Genomic DNA, 18,849 nt, shown 5'->3' on the forward strand with positions numbered 1-18,849 from the left:
TTGGAGCCCGTTCGGTGTGCCATTGAGAATAGTTTGTCATCATATTGTCAAGAAGTTTTGTGGCCTCTCCTAATATAATTCCCATAAAGGTACCACCTGCAGCAGAGTTTAGAAGATTTCTCGACACAAAGTGTAGTCCCGCATAGAAATTTTGTATTATCATCCATAAGCGCGGTCCATGTGTGGGACAATTTTTAATCAGTAACTTCATTCTCTCCCAAGATTGTGTGACATGTTCTTGCTCAAGTTGCTTAAAGTTCATGATTTGATTTCTAAGAGATATAATATTAGCATGAGGAAAATACTTAGCAATGAATGCATCCTTACATTTATCCCATGAATCAATACTATTTCGAGGTAAGGATGAAAACCAAGTTTTAGCATGATCTCTTAGTGAGAAAGGAAATAATTTCAACTTAACAATATCATTATCCACATTTTTGTATATCAGATAATTCAATGAAGGTATTAAGATGGGATTTCCAGCAAATTGATCTTTCATAATAAGATTAGCAATGTAGCATTAATATCATATGACTCCGCACTAGTGGCGGGAGGACCAATTGGTGTACTAATAAAATCATTATTATTAGTATCCGAGAAGTCACACAACTTAGTGTTTTCTTGAGACAAAGTGGCAATTCAAGCAGACAAGCAAAATGAAATATTTTTGTATTTTTGTATTTTTTTTGTAAAGAGACTAAATAAAAGCAAATAAAAAGGTAGCACAAGTAAATGATAAGTTTGTGTGAAGGGACCTATAGGTATTTGATGATGTCTCCCCGGCAACGGCGCCATAAATTCTTTCTACTACTTGTGAGCTGCGTTGGGATTTTCCCCGAAGAGGAAGGGTGAAGCAATATAGTAGCGGCTAGTATTTTCCTCAATGAGAACCAAGGTTATCGAACCAACAGAAGAACCAGGCAAATCCTAGTCAAATATCACATGCACACACACACAAACAAATACTTGCACCCAACGCGTGCAAGAGGGTTGTCGATCCCCTTGTACTCGTTATTTGCAAGGATCAATTATGGTACTGATAGAAGTATAAATTGAAAAATAAAATAATTGTAGCAATGAAATTTAAGTTTTAGTAATATGATTTAACTAGACACGGGGGGCATAGTCCTCACTAGAGGCATCTCTCTCATAAGAATAACATACGGTGGGTAGACAAATTACTGTTGGGCAATTGATAGAAAAGCGGATAGTTATGATGTTATTCATGGCAATGATCATGTATATAGGTATCACGCCCGTGACAAGTAGATTGACTCCTGCCTACATCTACTACTATAACTCCACTTTGAGAGCGCTTCTATGCTTGCCTCTCTACGTATTAAGTTCATGACCAAGAAAGTAATGCATGAAGTATGATGACATGGTGTAGACAAAATAAATCCATGCAATATTAATAAACCCTGTCATTTTATCCTTAATGGCAACAATACAAATACGTGTCTCGCTATCCCTCTCTGTCATTGGGTGAGGACACCACAAGATTGAACACATTACAAAGCACCTCTCCCACTAAAGATAAATCAATCTAGTTGGCCAAACCAAATTGATAGACCAGAGAGAAATACAAAGCTATAATAATCATGCATAATGAAGTTTAGAAAAGACTCAGTTACTTTCAATAAATAATCTGATCATAAACCCAGAATTCATCAGATCTCAAAAACACACCGCAAAAGAAGATTACATCGGATAGAACTCCATGGAGATCATGGAAAACTTTGTATTAAAGATCAAAGAGAGAGAGAGAAATTCATCTAGCTACTAGCTATGGACCCGTAGGTCTATGGTGAACTACTCACACATCATCGGAAGGGCAAACGCTCTATCACACATAAGCCTTATTATATCTTCCTCAAAACAGCCATCATACCTACCTATTATGTCCATTCCATAGCCATTCTAAGATATATTGCTATGCAACTTCCATCACTTCCGTTTTGATGACTTGAGCATTCATTGTCATATTGCTTTGCATGATCGTAAGATAGCTAGCATGATATTTCCATGGCTTGTTCGTTTTTTGATATCGTCGTTATGCTAGATCATTGCACATCCTTGTACACTACCAGAGGCATTCATATAGAGTCATACTTTGTTATAGGTATCGAGTTGTAATTTTTATTTCTTTTGAGTTATAAGTAAATAGAAGTGTGATGAGCATCAATTTTCATTATAAGAGCATTACCCTAGTGAGGAAAGGATGATGGAGACTACTATTCCTCCACAAGTCGGGATGAGACTCTGGACAATGAGAGAAAACAATATAAAAAAACAAGAAAAAAAGGAAAAAGGAAATAGAAAAAAAAGAAAAAAAGAAAATAAAGAAATAAAGAGAGAAGGGGCATGCTAGTTCCACACTTGTGCTTCAAAGTACCACCATGTTTTTCATATGAAGAGTCTCCTATGTTGTCACTTTCATATACTAGTGGAAAATTTTAATTATAGGATTAGATGCACACCAACTTAGTTTCATATTGAACTTTCATACACTTATACCTCTTAGTGCATTCGTTGCATGGCAATCCCTACTCCTCGCAATGATATCAATTGATGGGCATCTCCATAGCCTGTTGGTTAGTCGCATTGATGTGAGACATTCTTAATTTTTTGTCTTCTCTATATTTACCCCTATCATCATACTCTATTCCACCCGTAGTGCTAGCTCAGGTATTGCGTGGGGGTTAAAAAAGCTGAAGCGCGTTAAAAGATATGAACCAATTGCTCGGCTTGTCATCGGGGTTGTGCATGATAAATACTTTGTGTTAAAAAGATAGAGCATGACAAGACTATATGATTTTGTAGGGATAGCTTTCTTTAGCGTTGATATTTTGAAAGACATGATTGTTTATTGGGATGAGTATTGATGTCTTTATGTCAAATTATACACTATTTTTTTGAATCACTTATGTCTTAATATTCATGCCATGATTAGATATATGATAAAGTTTATGCTAGGTACCATTCCACATAAAAAATTACCTTTTTATCATTTACCTACTCGAGGATGAGCAGGAATTAATCTTGGGGATGCTGATACGTCTCCGCCGTATCTATAATTTTTGATTGTTTCATGCCAATATTATACAACTTTTACACACTTTTGGCAACATTTTATATGATTTATTTGGACTAAGATATTGATCCAGTGCCCAGTGTCAGTTCCTATTTGTTGCATGTTTTTTGTTTCACAGAAAATCCATATCAAACGAAGTCCAAACGTGATAAAAATTTACGGAGAATTATTTTGGAATATATGTGAATTTTGGGAGGTGGAATCAACGCAAATGGGGGCCCACAACCCCCAAGATACAGGAGGGTGCACCAGGGGGTGTCAGGCGCGCCCACGTGTCTTATGCCCTCCTCGTAAGGCGGTTGGGGCCCTTCTTCTGGCCCAAGAAAGATAATTTATGAAAAAAATCGTGTAAAAATTTCAGCGCAATCGGAGTTACGGATCTCTGGGAATTTAAGAAATCGTGAAGGGCCAAATCTGGGAAGCGCGAAACAAAAGAGAACAGAGAGGGAGATCCAATCTCGGAGGGGATCCCGCCCCTCCACCGCCATGGAGGCCATGGACCAGAGGGGGACTCTCCTCCCATCTAGGGGGAGGCCAAGGAAGAAGAAGAAGGAGGGGCTCTCTCCCCCTCTCTCCCGGTGGCGCCGGAACGCTGTCGGGGCAAGGATCATGACAGCGATCTACATCAACAATCTTGCTACCGTCAACACCAACTTTCTCTGCCTCTATGCAGCGGTGTAACACCTCTTCTCCCCACTGTAATCTCTACTTAAACATGGTGCTCAACTCCATATATTATTTTCCAATGATCTATCACTACTAGGGAAAAGCCTATACACATAATCTTAGCAGCAGCACGGCTCAAAAAGGAGCGCTGCTGCTAATTAGCAGTAGCGCGGGTATGTAAAACCCGCTACTAACAAGAGTTTAGCAGTAGCGCGCTTGGTGTTACCTGCGCTGCTACAAATATCGACCGACAGTGCCCCCCAACCTCCATTTAGTAGCAGCGCGGTTCCGCGAGCCGCGCTACTGCTATGGATGTAGTAGTAGCGCGCTTTTTCTGAGGTCGCTGCTGCTAATTTTCAAATGGGACACACTTTTTGTCCCGGTTAGCAGTAGCGCTTCTGCCGAAAGCGCGCTGCTGCTACTTTCTTATCAGCAGCGCGTTTTACGTCCCGCGCTACTGCTAATCCGCACCAACCCACCCCCTTTTCCCACCCGTCCCCTCCCTCCCCCTCCTCTCTTCCCTTTCCCCTACCTCCCACTCTCACTCTTCTTCTTCCTCAACACTTCTCCCCCATTACTCTCCCTCTTCTACCTACCTGTCTCTCTCTTCATTACTCCTACCTAACTACACCATCTCCATTAATGCATCTCCTTTCTCTTTTTTCTTCCCCCTCCACTAGTTGAAGTTGTTGGGGAACGTAGCAGAAATTCAAAATTTTCCTACGTGTCACCAAGATCTATCTATGGAGAGACCAGCAACGAGTAGAAAGGAGAGTGCATCTACATACCCTTGTAGATCGCTAAGCGGAAGCGTTCAAGTGAACGGGGTTGATGAAGTCGTACTCGTCGTGATTCAGATCACCGATGATCCTAGTGCCGAACGGACAGCACCTCCGCGTTCAACACACGTACAGCTCGACGATGTCTCCCACGCCTTGATCCAGCAAGGAGAGAGGGAGAGGTTGAGGAAGACTCCATCCAGCAGCAGCACAACGGCGTGGTGGTGATGGAGGAGCGTGGCAATCCTGCAGGGCTTCACTAAGCACCTACGGGAGAGGAGGAGGTGTCACGGGAGGGAGGGAGGCGCCAAGGGCTCAGGTATGGATGCCCTCCCTCCCCTCCACTATATATAGGGGCAGGGGAGAGGGGGGAGGCGCAGCCTTGCCCCTTACTCCAAGAAAGGGGTGCGGCCAAGAGGGGGGGGAGGAGTCCATCCTCCCCAAGGCACCTCGGAGGTGCCTTCCCCCTTGAGGACTCTTCCCTCTAGGGTTCCCTAGGCGCATGGGCCTCTTGGGGCTGGTGCCCTTGGCCCATGTAGGCCAAGGCGCACCCCCTACAGCCCATGTGGCCCCCCGGGGCAGGTGGCCCCACCCGGTGGGCCCCCGGGACCCTTCCGATGGTCCCGGTACAATACCGATGACCCCGAAACTTGTCCCGATGGCTGAAACAGGACTTCCTATATATAAATCTTTACCTCCGGACCATTCCGGAACTCCTCGTGACGTCCAGGATCTCATCCGGGACTCCGAACAACATTCGGTAACCACATACAAACTTCCTTTATAACCCTAGCGTCATCGAACCTTAAGTGTGTAGACCCTACGGGTTCGGGAGACATGCAGACATGACCGAGATGTTCTCCGGTCAATAACCAACAGCGGGATCTGGATACCCATGTTGGCTCCCACATGTTCCACGATGATCTCATCGGATGAACCACGATGTCAAGGACTCAATCAATCCCGTATACAATTCCCTTTGTCTAGCGCTATGGTACTTGCCCGAGATTCGATCGTCGGTATACCGATACCTTGTTCAATCTCGTTACCGGCAAGTCTCTTTACTCGTTCCGTAACACATCATCCCGTGATCAACCCCTTGGTCACATTGTGCACATTATGATGATGTCCTACCGAGTGGGCCCAGAGATACCTCTCCGTTTTACACGGAGTGACAAAATCCCAATCTCGATTCGTGCCAACCCAACAGACACTTTCAGAGATACCCGTAGTGTACCTTTATAGCCACCCAGTTACGTTGTGACGTTTGGCACACCCAAAACACTCCTACGGTATCCGGGAGTTGCACAATCTCATGGTCTAAGGAAATGATACTTGACATTAGAAAAGCTTTAGCATACGAACTACATGATCTTGTGCTAGGCTTAGGATTGGGTCTTGTCCATCACATCATTCTCCTAATGATGTGATCCCGTTATCAACGACATCCAATGTCCATGGTCAGGAAACCGTAACCATCTATTGATTAACGAGCTAGTCAACTAGAGGCTTACTAGGGACACGGTGTTGTCTATGTATGCACACATGTATCTGAGTTTCCTATCAATACAATTCTAGCATGGATAATAAACGATTATCATGAACAAGGAAATATAATAATAATCAATTTATTATTGCCTCTAGGGCATATTTCCAACAGTCTCCCACTTGCACTAGAGTCAATAATCTAGTTCACATCGATATGTGATTAACACTCACAGGTCACATCGCCATGTGACTAACACCCAAAGAGTTTACTAGAGTCAATAATCTAGTTCACATTTACCATGTGATTAACACTCGATGAGTTCTGGGTTTGATCATGTTATGCTTGTGAGAGAGGTTATAGTCAACGGGTCTGAACCTTTCAGATCCGTGTGTGCTTTACAAATCTCTATGTCATCTCCTAGATGTAGCTACCACATTCTATTTGGAGCTATTCCAAATAACTGTTCTACTTGGAGCTATTCTAAATTGTTGCTCCATTATACGTATCCGGTATCTCTACTCAGAGCTATCCGGATAGGTGTCAAGCTTGCATCGACGTAACCCTTTACGACGAACTCTTTTACCACCTCCATAATCGAGAAAATTCCTTAGTCCACTAGTTACTAAGGATAACTTTGACCGCTGTCCTGTGATCCATTCTTGGATCACTCTTGTACCCCTTGACTGACTCATGGTAAAGCACACTTCAGGTGCGGTACACAGCATAGCATACTGTAGAGCCTATGTCTTAAGCATAGGGGACGACCTTCGTTCTCTATTCTGCCATGGTCGAGCTTTAAGTCTTAACTTCATACCTTACAACTCAGGCAAGAACTCCTTCTTTGACTGATCCATCTTGAACACCTTCAAGATCACGTCAAGGCATGTGCTCATTTGAAAGTACTATTAAGCATTTTGATCTATCCTTATAGATCTTGATGCTCAATGTTCAAGTAGCTTAATCCAGGTTTTCCATTGAAAACACTTTCCAAATAACCCTATATGCTTTCCAGAAATTCTACGTCATTTCTGATCATTAATATGTCAGCAACATATACTCATCAGAAATTCTAAAGTGCTCCCACTCACTTCTTTGGAAATACAAGTTTCTCATAAACTTTGTATACACCCAAAATCTTTGATCATCATCAAAGCATACATTCCAACTCCGAGATGCTCACTCCAGTCCTCAGAAGGATTGCTGGAGCTTTGCATACTTATTAGCATATTTCAGGATAGACAAAACCTTCCGGTTGTATCACATACAACCTTTCCTCAAGAATCGTCGAGGAAACAATGTTTTGACATCCTATCTGCAAGATTTCATAAATAAAGCAGTAATTGCTAATATAATTCCAACAGACTCTTAGCATCGCTACGAGTGAGAAAGTCTCATCATAGTCAACTCCTTGAACTTGTCGAAAAACATCTTAATGACAAGTCGAGCTTTCTCAATGGTGACACTTACCATCATTGTCTATCTTCCTTTCAAAATCCATATGTACCTAACAGCCTTACGACCATCAAGTAGTTCTTCCAAAGTCTACACTTTGTTTTCATACATGGATCCTCTCTCGGGTTTTATGGCCTTGAGCCATTTATCGGAATCCGGGCCCACCATCGCTTCTCCATAGCTCGTAGGTTCATTGTTGTCTAGCAACATGACTTCCAAGACAGGATTACGTACCACTCTGAAGTAGTACGCATCCTTGTCATCCCACGAGGTTTGGTAGTGACTTGATCCGAAGTTTCATGATCACTATCATAAGCTTCCACTTCAGTTGGTGTACGTGCCACAGGAACAACTTCCCGTGCCCTGCTACACACTTGCTGAAGTGACGGTTCAATAACCTCATCAAGTCTCCACCATCCTCCCACTCAACTTTTCGAGAGAAACCTTTCCTCGAAAAAGGACCCGGTTCAAGAAACAATCCCTATTGCTTTCGGATCTGAATTAGGAGGTATACCCAACTGTTTTTGGGTGTCCTATGAAGATGCATTTCATCTGCTTTGGGTTCGAGCTTATCAACCTGAAACCTTTTCACATAAGCGTCGCAGCCCCAAACTTTCAAGAAACGGCAACTTAGGTTTCTCCAAACCATAGTTCATACGGTGTCGTCTCAACGAAATTATGTGGTGCCCTATTTAAAGTGAATGTGGTTGTCTCTAATGCCTAACCCATGAACGATAGTGGTAACTCGATAAGAGACATCATGGTATGCACCATATCCAATAGGGTGCAACTATGACGTTTGGACACACCATCACACTATGGTGTTCCAGGCTGTATCAGTTGTGAAACAATTTCCACAATGTCTTAATTCTGTGCCAAACTCGTGATTCAGATATTCATCTCTATGATCATATCATAGATCTTTTATCCTCTTGTCACGACGATCTTTCAACTTCACACTGAAATTACTTGAACCTTTCAATAATTCAGACTCGTGATTCATTAAGTAAATGTACTCAACATCTACTCAAATCATCTGTGAAGTAAGAACATAACGATATTCACTGCATGCCTCAGCACTCATTGGATTGTACACATCAAAATGTATTACTTCCAACAAGTTGCTATCTTGTTCCATCTTACTGAAAACGAGGCTTTTCAATCATCTTGCCCGTGTGGTATGATTTGCATGTCCCAAGTGATTCAAAATCAAGTGAGTCTAAACGGTCCATTTGCATGGAGTTTCTTCATGCATATACACCAATAGACATGGTTCGCATGTCTCAAACTTTTCAAAAACGAGTGAGCCCAAAGATCCATCAATATGGAGCTTCTTCATGCGTTTTATACCGATATGACTTACGTGGCAGTGCCACAAGTAGGTGGTACTATCATTACTATCTTTTGGCATGAACATGTGTATCACTACGATCGAGATTTAATAAACCATTCATTTTAGGTGTAAGACCATTGAAGGTATTATTCAAATAAACAGAGTAACCATTATTCTCCTTAAATGAATAACCGTATTGCGATAGACGTAATCCAATCATGTCTATGCTCAACGCAAACACCAAATAACAATTATTTAGGTTTAACACCAATCTCTTTGGTAGAGGGAGCGTGCGATGCTTGATCATATCAAGCTTGGAAAAACTTCCAACACATATCGTCAGCTCACCTTTAGCTAGTCTCCGTTTATTCCGTAGCCTTTTGTTTCGAGTTACTAACACTTAGCAACCGAACCGGTATCTAATACCCTGGTGCTACTAGGAGTACTAGCAAAGTACACATTAACACAATGTATATCCAATATACTTCTATCGACCTTGCCAGCCTTCTTATCTACCAAGTATCTAGGGTAATTCTGCTCTAGTGGTTGTTCCCCTTATTACAGAAGCACTTAGTCTCGGGTTTGGGTTTTACCTTGGGTTTCTTCACTAGAGCAGCAGCTGATTTGCCGTTTCATGAAGTATCCCTTCTTGCCCTTGCCCTTCTTGAAACTAGTGGTTTTACCAACCATCAACAATTGATGCTCCTTCTTGATTTCTACTTTCGCGGTGTCAAACATCGCGAGTATCTCAAGGATCATCATATATGTCCCTGATATATTATAGTTCATCACGAAGCTCTAGCAGCTTGGTGGTAATGACTTCGGAGAACCATCACTGTCTTATCTGGAAGATCAACTCCCACTTGATTCAAGCGATTGTTGTACTCAGACAATCTGAGCACAAGCACAACAATTGAGCTTTTCTCCTTAGTTTGCAGGTTAAGAAAGTCATCGGAGGTCTTATACCTCTTGACATGGGCACAAGCCTGAAATCCCAATTTCAGCCCTCAAAACATCTCATATGTTTCGCGATGTTTCAAAAACGTCTTTGGTGCCTCAACTCTAAACCGTTTAACTGAACTATCATGTAGTTATCAAAACGTGTATGTCAGATGTTCGCAACAACCACAGACAACGTTCGAGGTTCAGCACACTGAGCGGTGCATTAAGGACATAAGCCTTCTATGAAGCAATGAGGACAATCCTCAGTTTACGGACCTAGTCCGCATAATTGCTACTATCAACTTTCAACTATATTTTCTCTAGGAACATATCTAAACAGTAGAACTATAGCGTGAGCTACGACATAATTTGCAAAAACCTTTTGACTATGTTCAGGATAATTAAGTTCATCTTATGAACTCCCACTCAGATAGACATCCCTCTAGTCATCTAAGTGATTACATGATCCGAGTCAAACTAGGCCGTGTCCGATCATCACGTGAGACGGACTAGTCATCATCGGTGAGCATCTTCATGTTGATCGTATCTTCTATACGACTCATGTTCGACCTTTCGGTCTCCGTGTTCCGAGGCCATGTCTGTACATGCTAGGCTCGTCAAGTTAACCCTAAGTGTTTCGCGTGTGTTCCGAGGCCATGTCTGTACATGCTAGGCTCGTCAACACCCGTTGTATTTGAACGTCTGAATAAAACACCCGATCATCACGTGATGTTTTGAAACAGCGAACTGTCGCAATGGTGCACAGTTAGGGGAGAACACTTCTTGAAATTGTTGTAAGGGATCATCTTATTTACTACCGTCGTTCTAAGCAAATAAGATGCATAAACATGATAAACATCACATGCAATCAAATAGTGACATGATATGGCCATCATCACTTTGCTCCTTTTGATCTCCATCTTCGGGGCTCCATGATCATCATCGTCACCGGTCATGACACCATGATCTCCATCATCATGATCTCCATCATCGTGTCTTCATGAAGTTGCCTCGCCAACTATTACTTCTACTACTATGGCTAACGGTTAGCAATAAAGTAAAGTAATTACATGACGTTTAAGTTGACACGCAGGTCACAAATAAATAAAGACAACTCCTATGGCTCCTGCCGGTTGTCATACTCATCGACATGCAAGTCGTGATTCCTATTACAAGAACATGATCAATCTCATACATCACATATATCATTCATCACATCCTTTGGCCATATCACATCACATAGCATACCCTGCAAAAACAAGTTAGACGTCCTCTAATTGTTGTTTGCATGTTTTACGTGGCTGCTATGGGTTTCTAGCAAGAACGTTTCTTACCTACGCATGAACCACAACGTGATATGCCAATTGCTATTTACCCTTCATAAGGACCCTTTTCATCGAATCCGATCCGACTAAAGTGGGAGAGACAGACACCCGCCAGCCACCTTATGCAACTAGTGCATGTTTGTCGGTGGAACCGGTCTCACGTAAGCGTACGTGTAAGGTTGGTCCGGGCCGCTTCATTCCCACGATGCCGCCGAATCAAGATAAGACTAGTAACGGCAAGCATATTGAACAATATCGACGCCCACAACTACTTTGTGTTCTACTCGTGCAAAGAATCTACGCAATAGACCTAGCTCATGATGCCACTGTTGGGTAACGTAGCAGAAATTCAAAATTTTCCTACGTGTCACCAAGATCTATCTATGGAGAGACCAGCAACGAGTAGAAAGGAGAGTGCATCTACATACCCTTGTAGATCGCTAAGCGGAAGCGTTCAAGTGAACGGGGTTGATGGAGTCGTACTCGTCGTGATTCAGATCACCGATGATCCTAGTGCCGAACGGACGGCACCTCCGCGTTCAACACACGTACAGCTCGACGTTGTCTCCCACGCCTTGATCCAGCAAGGAGAGAGGGAGAGGGTGAGGAAGACTCCATCCAGCAGCAGCACAACGGCGTGGTGGTGATGGAGGAGCGTGGCAATCCTGCAGGGCTTCGCCAAGCACCTACGGGAGAGGAGGAGGTGTCACGGGAGGGAGGGAGGCGCCAAGGGCTCAGGTATGGATGCCCTCCCTCCCCTCCACTATATATAGGGGCAGGGGAGAGGGGGGAGGCGCAGCCTTGCCCCCTCCTCCAAGGAAGGGGTGCGGCTAAGAGGGGGGGAGGAGTCCATCCTCCCCAAGGCACCTCGGAGGTGCCTTCCCCCTTTAGGACTCTCCCCTTTTTCCTATATCTTGGTGCATGGGCCTCTAGGGGCTGGTGCCCTTGGCCCATGTAGGCCAAGGCGCACCCCCTACAGCCCATGTGGCCCCCCGGGGCAGGTGGCCCCACCCGGTGGGCCCCCGGGACCCTTCCGGTGGTCCCGGTACAATACCGATGACCCCGAAACTTGTCCCGATGGCCGAAACAGGACTTCCTATATATAAATCTTTACCTCCGGACCATTCCGGAACTCCTCGTGACGTCCGGGATCTCATCCGGGATTCCGAACAACATTCGGTAACCACATACAAACTTCCTTTATAACCCTAGCGTCATCGAACCTTAAGTGTGTAGACCCTACGGGTTCGGGAGACATGCAGACATGACCGAGATGTTCTCCGGTCAATAACCAACAGCGGGATCTGGATACCCATGTTGGCTCCCACATGTTCCACGATGATCTCATCGGATGAACCACGATGTCAAGGACTCAATCAATCCCGTATACAGTTCCCTTTGTCTAGCGGTATGGTACTTGCCCGAGATTCGATCGTCGGTATACCGATACCTTGTTCAATCTCGTTACCGGCAAGTCTCTTTACTCGTTCCGTAACACATCATCCCGTGATCAACCCCTTGGTCACATTGTGCACATTATGATGATGTCCTACCGAGTGGGCCCAGAGATACCTCTCCGTTTACACGGAGTGACAAAATCCCAATCTCGATTCGTGCCAACCCAACAGACACTTTCAGAGATACCCGTAGTGTACCTTTATAGCCACCCAGTTACGTTGTGACGTTTGGCACACCCAAAGCACTCCTACGGTATCCGGGAGTTGCACAATCTCATGGTCTAAGGAAATGATACTTGACATTAGAAAAGCTTTAGCATACGAACTACATGATCTTGTGCTAGGCTTAGGATTGGGTCTTGTCCATCACATCATTCTCCTAATGATGTGATCCCATTATCAACGACATCCAATGTCCATGGTCAGGAAACCGTAACCATCTATTGATTAACGAGCTAGTCAACTAGAGGCTTACTAGGGACATGGTGTTGTCTATGTATCCACACATGTATCTGAGTTTCCTATCAATACAATTCTAGCATGGATAATAAACGATTATCATGAACAAAGAAATATAATAATAATCAATTTATTATTGCCTCTAGGGCATATTTCCAACAGGGGCAGTAAGCTGGTGCAGTTGCAAGCAAAGCGTCGTGGCGGGATCTCCATGTGAAGCGGAGTACATGGCAGCCTCGGAGGCAGCACATGAAGCAATCTGGATGAAGGAGTTCATTACCGACCTAGGAGTTATTCCCAATGTGTCGGGCCCGATGACTCTCTTCTGTGACAACACTGGAGCTATTGCCCTTGCCAAGGAGCCCAGGTTTCACAAGAAGACCAGACACATCAAGTGTCACTTCAACTCCATTCGTGAAAATGTTCAAGATGGAGACATAGATATTTGTAAAGTGCATACGGATCTGAATGTCGCAGATCCGTTGACTAAACCTCTTCCATGAGCAAAACATGATCAACACCAGAACTCTATGGGTGTTCGATTCATCACAATGTAACTAGATTATTGACTCTAGTGAAAGTGGGAGATTGTTGGAAATATGCCCTAGAGGCAATAATAAAATGGTTATTATTATATTCCTTGTTCATGATAATTGTCTATTGTTCATGCTATAATTGTATTGATTGGAAACCGTAGTACATGTGTGAATACATAGACCACACCATGTCCCTAGTGAGCCTCTAGTTGACTAGCTCGTTGATCAATAGATGGTCATGGTTTCCTGACTATGGACATTGGATGTCATTGATAACAGGATCACATCATTAGGAGAATGATGTGATGGACAAGACCCAATCATAAGCATAGCACAAGATCGTGTAGTTCGTTTGCTAGAGCTTTTCTAATGTCAAGTATCATTTCCTTAGACCATGAGCTTGTGTAGATACTATAGGAGTTCTTTGGGTGTACCAAATGTCACAACGTAACTGGGTGACTATAAAGGTGCTCTACAGGTATCTCCGAAAGTGTCTGTTGGGTTAGCATGAATCGAGACTGGATTTGTCACTCTGTATGACGGAGAGGTATCTCTGGGCCCACTCGGTAATGCATCATCATAATGAGCTCAATGTGACCAAGTGGTTGGTCACGGGATCATGCATTATGGAACGAGTAAAGTGACTTGCCGGTAACGAGATTGAACGAGGTATTGGGATACCGACGATTGAATCTCGGGCAAGTAATGTACCGATTGACAAAGGGAATTGTATACGGGATTGCTTGAATCCTCGACATCATGGTTCATCTGATGAGATCATCGTGGAACATGTGGGAGCCAACATGGGTATCCAGATCCCGTTGTTGGTTATCGGCCGGAGAGTTGTCTCGGTCATGTCTGCGTGATTCCCGAACCCGTAGGGTCTACACACTTAAGGTTCGATGACGCTAGGGTTATAAGGAAGTTTTGTATGTGATTACCGAATGTTGTTCGGAGTCCCGGATGAGATCCCAGACGTCATGAGGAGTTCCGGAATGGTCCGTAGGTGAAGATTTATATATGGGAAGTTGTCATACGATCACCGGAAATATTCGGGGGCATACCGGCATTGTACCGGGGCCACCGGAGGGGTTCCGGGGGTCCACCGGGAGGGGCCACCTGTCCCGGAGGGCCTCATGGGCTGTAGAGGGAAGGGAACCAGCCCCTTAGAGGGCTGGGCGCCACCCCCCCCTTGGGCCCATGCGCCTAGGGTTGGGGGGGAAACCCTAAAGGGGCGCCCCCCTTGCTTGGGAGGCAAGCCCCCTCCCCTTGCCCCCCCCCCTCTTGATCTCATCTAGAGGGGGCCGGGCCCCTTCCCCCTTCTCCGTATAAATAGAGGGGCGAGGGGAGGGCTGCAACACCACGTCCAAGGCGCAGCCCCTCCCCTCCCCAACACCTCTCCTCCTTCGCAAGAGCTTGGCGAAGCCCTGCCGGACAACTGCTACTCGATCACCACCACGCCGTTGTGCTGCTGCTGGAGTCTTCTTGCTCAACCTCTCCCTCCTCCTTGCTGGATCAAGGCTGTTGAACGCAGAGGTTCCATTGTTCGGCGCTAAGATCGGAATCCACCGCGGTCTGAATCGCTATGAGTACGACTCCTTCATCGCGTTCTTGTAACGCTTCCATCTCGTGATCTTCAAGGGTATGAAGATGCACTCCCCTCTCTCTCGTTGCTAGTTACTCCATAGATTGATCTTGGTGATGCGTAGAAAAAATAATAATTTCTGCAACGATCCCCAATATATCCAACTTGGGGTTTGTTACCGGTGAGGAGCTCGTATGCCGTCTTGCCGAGTAGCTTGTGAAGATACAAGCGATTTGTTGCATGACAAGCTATCTCAACCGCTTCCGCCCAAAAGTGCTTTGGCATCTTGTACTCATCAAGCATCGTTCTTGCCATTTCGATGAGCGTCCGGTTCTTCCTCAACAACTCCATTTTGTTGAGGTGTGTACGTAGACGAGAACTCATGTGAAATCCCTTCTTCGTCAAGAAAGGTTTCCACATTTGCGTTCTTGAACTCCGTTCTGTTGTCGCTGCGAACCTTCTTGATCTTCACTTCAAATTGATTTTGGGCCTTCCTGGCGAAGTTTTTGAAGATCTTTTGGACCTGCGATTTATCATCGAGAAAGAACACCCCCGTAAATCTTTAAAAATCATCAACTATAACTAGACCAAAAGAATTTCCACCGAGACTTTTGTAGGCGTTGGGACCAAAAAGATCCATATGAAGTAGCTCGAGTGGCCTCCTTGTGGTCATGATGTTCTTCACGGGATGCCTTCCTCCAACCTGTTTACCTGCTTGACAAGCGTTGCAAAGTCTATCCTTATCAAATATGACATCGTTAACGCCAAGGATATGATTTCCTTTAATAAGCTTGTCAAGGTTTCGCATGCCCACATGACCTAATCGTCTATGCCATAACCAGCCGTTAGAGGATTTACCAATGAAGCAAGTTCTAGGTTGAGCCTTTTTAGTGAAATCGACAATGTAAAGATCACCTCTACGAATGCCGGTAAAGACCATTTTATGATTATCTCTCCGAAACACTTGGCAATCTACTTCAGTAAATAGGACATTGAAACTAAAATCAGCAAGTCTAGATACTGAAAGTAAATTGTATCCAAGAGATTCAATGAGCATGACATTTTGTATGGAGCTATCATGTGAGATGGCCACCTTATCGAGGCCAACCACCTTACACTTTGAGTTATCACCGAAAGTGACATACTTTCGAGGGCCGTCATTATCTGCAAGCTCACGAAACATATCTTTATCTCCAGTCATGTGATCGGTACATCCACTATCAAGAACCCATTCTTTTCCTCCTGCCATATATCCCTGAAGATTTGCCATAAGACCAAAGTGTCTCATTGCATCATCAAGAACAAAGTCACTATCATCATCCTCATCATAGTATACATGTTCAACATCGTCATGTGGTGGATCAATTCCTAGAGAGGGTGATTCGTTAGAGTGAGTTTGACAATGATCTCCTTTATGAATTCTAGTAGCTTCAGAAATAATATCGCTAATAATTCCAACATCTCCTTTGGCACGCATAAGATTTGTAAGCTCAAGTAGATGATCACCAAACATAGGATCATTGGAATTCATCTTACTCAAGGCAATAGACTTATGGAGAATTTCATCTAGATTTTTCAAGGAATAATTTGGAAATCGTTCCTCAAGAAATTTCCATATGGTGTAGGCGCATTTAAGAGTAGGCAAGCAACCTATCAAGTTTCTAGGCAAACCTCTAGTGATAAGATCAATAGTTCTAAGATTGCGAATCATGTCAATTGACTCATCAAGAGTAGGATGCATAGGATCAACATGAGGTGCACAAGGGCTAGCAATGTACTTGTTCAAATGATATTCATTGAAAATCACAAGCATCTCATTTTTCCACTCATAAAAGTACTCTCCATCAAGTATAGGCACTCTATGTCTAAGACTCCCCAAAGTGACTCATCCATCTTTCTCCAATGTTGATTAAACCAAAGCAATGGAGACCAATGCTCTGATACCAACTGAAAGGATCGAGAAGAGGTGTCTAGAGGAGGGTGATTAGACACTAAGCAAGAAAAGTTGCAGTTTTTAATTTCTTTAAGTTGAAGTGGAGTTTTGGCACAAGTTTAACAATCACAATACATATCAAGCAAGCATGCAAAGAGTATATGAGCAGCGGAAAGTAAAGCATGCAACTTGCAAGAATGTAAAGGGATGGGATTGGAGTGTACAAACGCAATTTGGAGACACGGAGATTTTTGAGTCGTGGTTCCGATAGGTGGTGCTATCGTACATCCACGTTCATGGAGACTTCAACCCACGAAGGGTAACGGCTGCGCGAGTCCACGGAGGGCTCCACCCATGAAGGATCCATGAAGAAGCAACCTTGTCTATCCCATCATGGTCGTCGCCCACGAAGGACTTGCCTCACTAGGGTAGATCTTCATGAAGTAGGCAATCTCCTTGCCCTTACAAACTCCTTGGTTCAACTCCACAATCTTGTCGGAGGCTCCCAAGTGACACCTAGCCAATCTAGGAGACACCACTCTCCAAGAAGTAACAAATGGTGTGTTGTTGATGAACTCCTTGCTCTTGTGCTTCAAATGATAGTCTCCCCAACACTCAACTCTCTCTCACAGGATTTGGATTTGGTGGAAAGAAGATTTGAGTGGAAAGCAACTTGGGGAAGGCTAGAGATCAAGATTCATATGGTAGGAATGGAATATCTTGACCTCAACACAAGTGTAGGTGGTTCTCTCTCAGCAAATGTATGTTGGAAGTGTAGGCATGTTCTGATGGCTCTCTCCACGAATGAAGAGTGGGTGGGGGGTATATATAGCCTCCACACAAAATCTAACCGTTACACACAATTTACCAATCTCCGTGGGACCGAATCATCAAACTCGGTCGGACCGATATAGCAAATAATGTGACCGTTAGGATTTTCGGTGGGACCGACATGTCAACTCGGTGGGACCGATGTGGTTAGGGTTAGGGCATAATGTAATCTCGGTGAGACCGATTACACAAACTCGGTGGGACCAATTTTGGTAATAAGCTAACCAGAGAGTTGGTCGGGCAAACTCGGTGGGACTGATTTGCTCATCTCGGTTAGACCGAAATGTTACGAAGAGGAATGGAAAGTTTGCATTGTAATATCGGTGGGACCGATTACACAAACTCGGTGGGACTGATTTTGGTAATGGATACATACAGAGATATTGCAATCCCATCTCGGTGAGACCAAGATCCCTATCGGTGAGACCGAAAAGACTAGGGTTTGTGGCAGTGGCTATGTCAAGTGAACTCGGTGGTGCCGGATAGAAAGAATCGGTGGGGCCGAGTTTGACTTTTGGTTTGGGACATATGTGGATGTGAGAAAGTGGTTGAGGGCTTTGGAGCATATCACTAAGCACCTTGAGTAAGAACCTCATTAAGCAACACCTCATCCCTTCTTGATAGTATTGGCTTTTCCTATAGACTCAATGTGATCTTGGATCACCAAAATAGAAAATGTAGGGTCTTTCGCATTGAGCTTGAGCCAATCCTTTGTCCTTAGCATCTTGAAGGGGTTCCACATCCTCTAGTCCATGCCACTTCGTTGTTGAACTTATCTGAAACATACTAGGTAAAGGTATTAGTCCAACAAGAGATATGTTGACATAAATTACCAAAATCACCCAAGGAGCACTTGTGCTTTCATCCGTATAACTAACTGCCACGGCGAGCTCTGCAGGCCGTGCATGAGGCGTTATCTCAGGATCAGAGCTACTCAGACGCTTCTTGATCTGCGGGAGAGTCTT

This window comes from Triticum aestivum, chromosome 6B (genome assembly GCF_018294505.1).
Source record: "Triticum aestivum cultivar Chinese Spring chromosome 6B, IWGSC CS RefSeq v2.1, whole genome shotgun sequence".
Taxonomy (NCBI): domain Eukaryota; kingdom Viridiplantae; phylum Streptophyta; class Magnoliopsida; order Poales; family Poaceae; genus Triticum; species Triticum aestivum.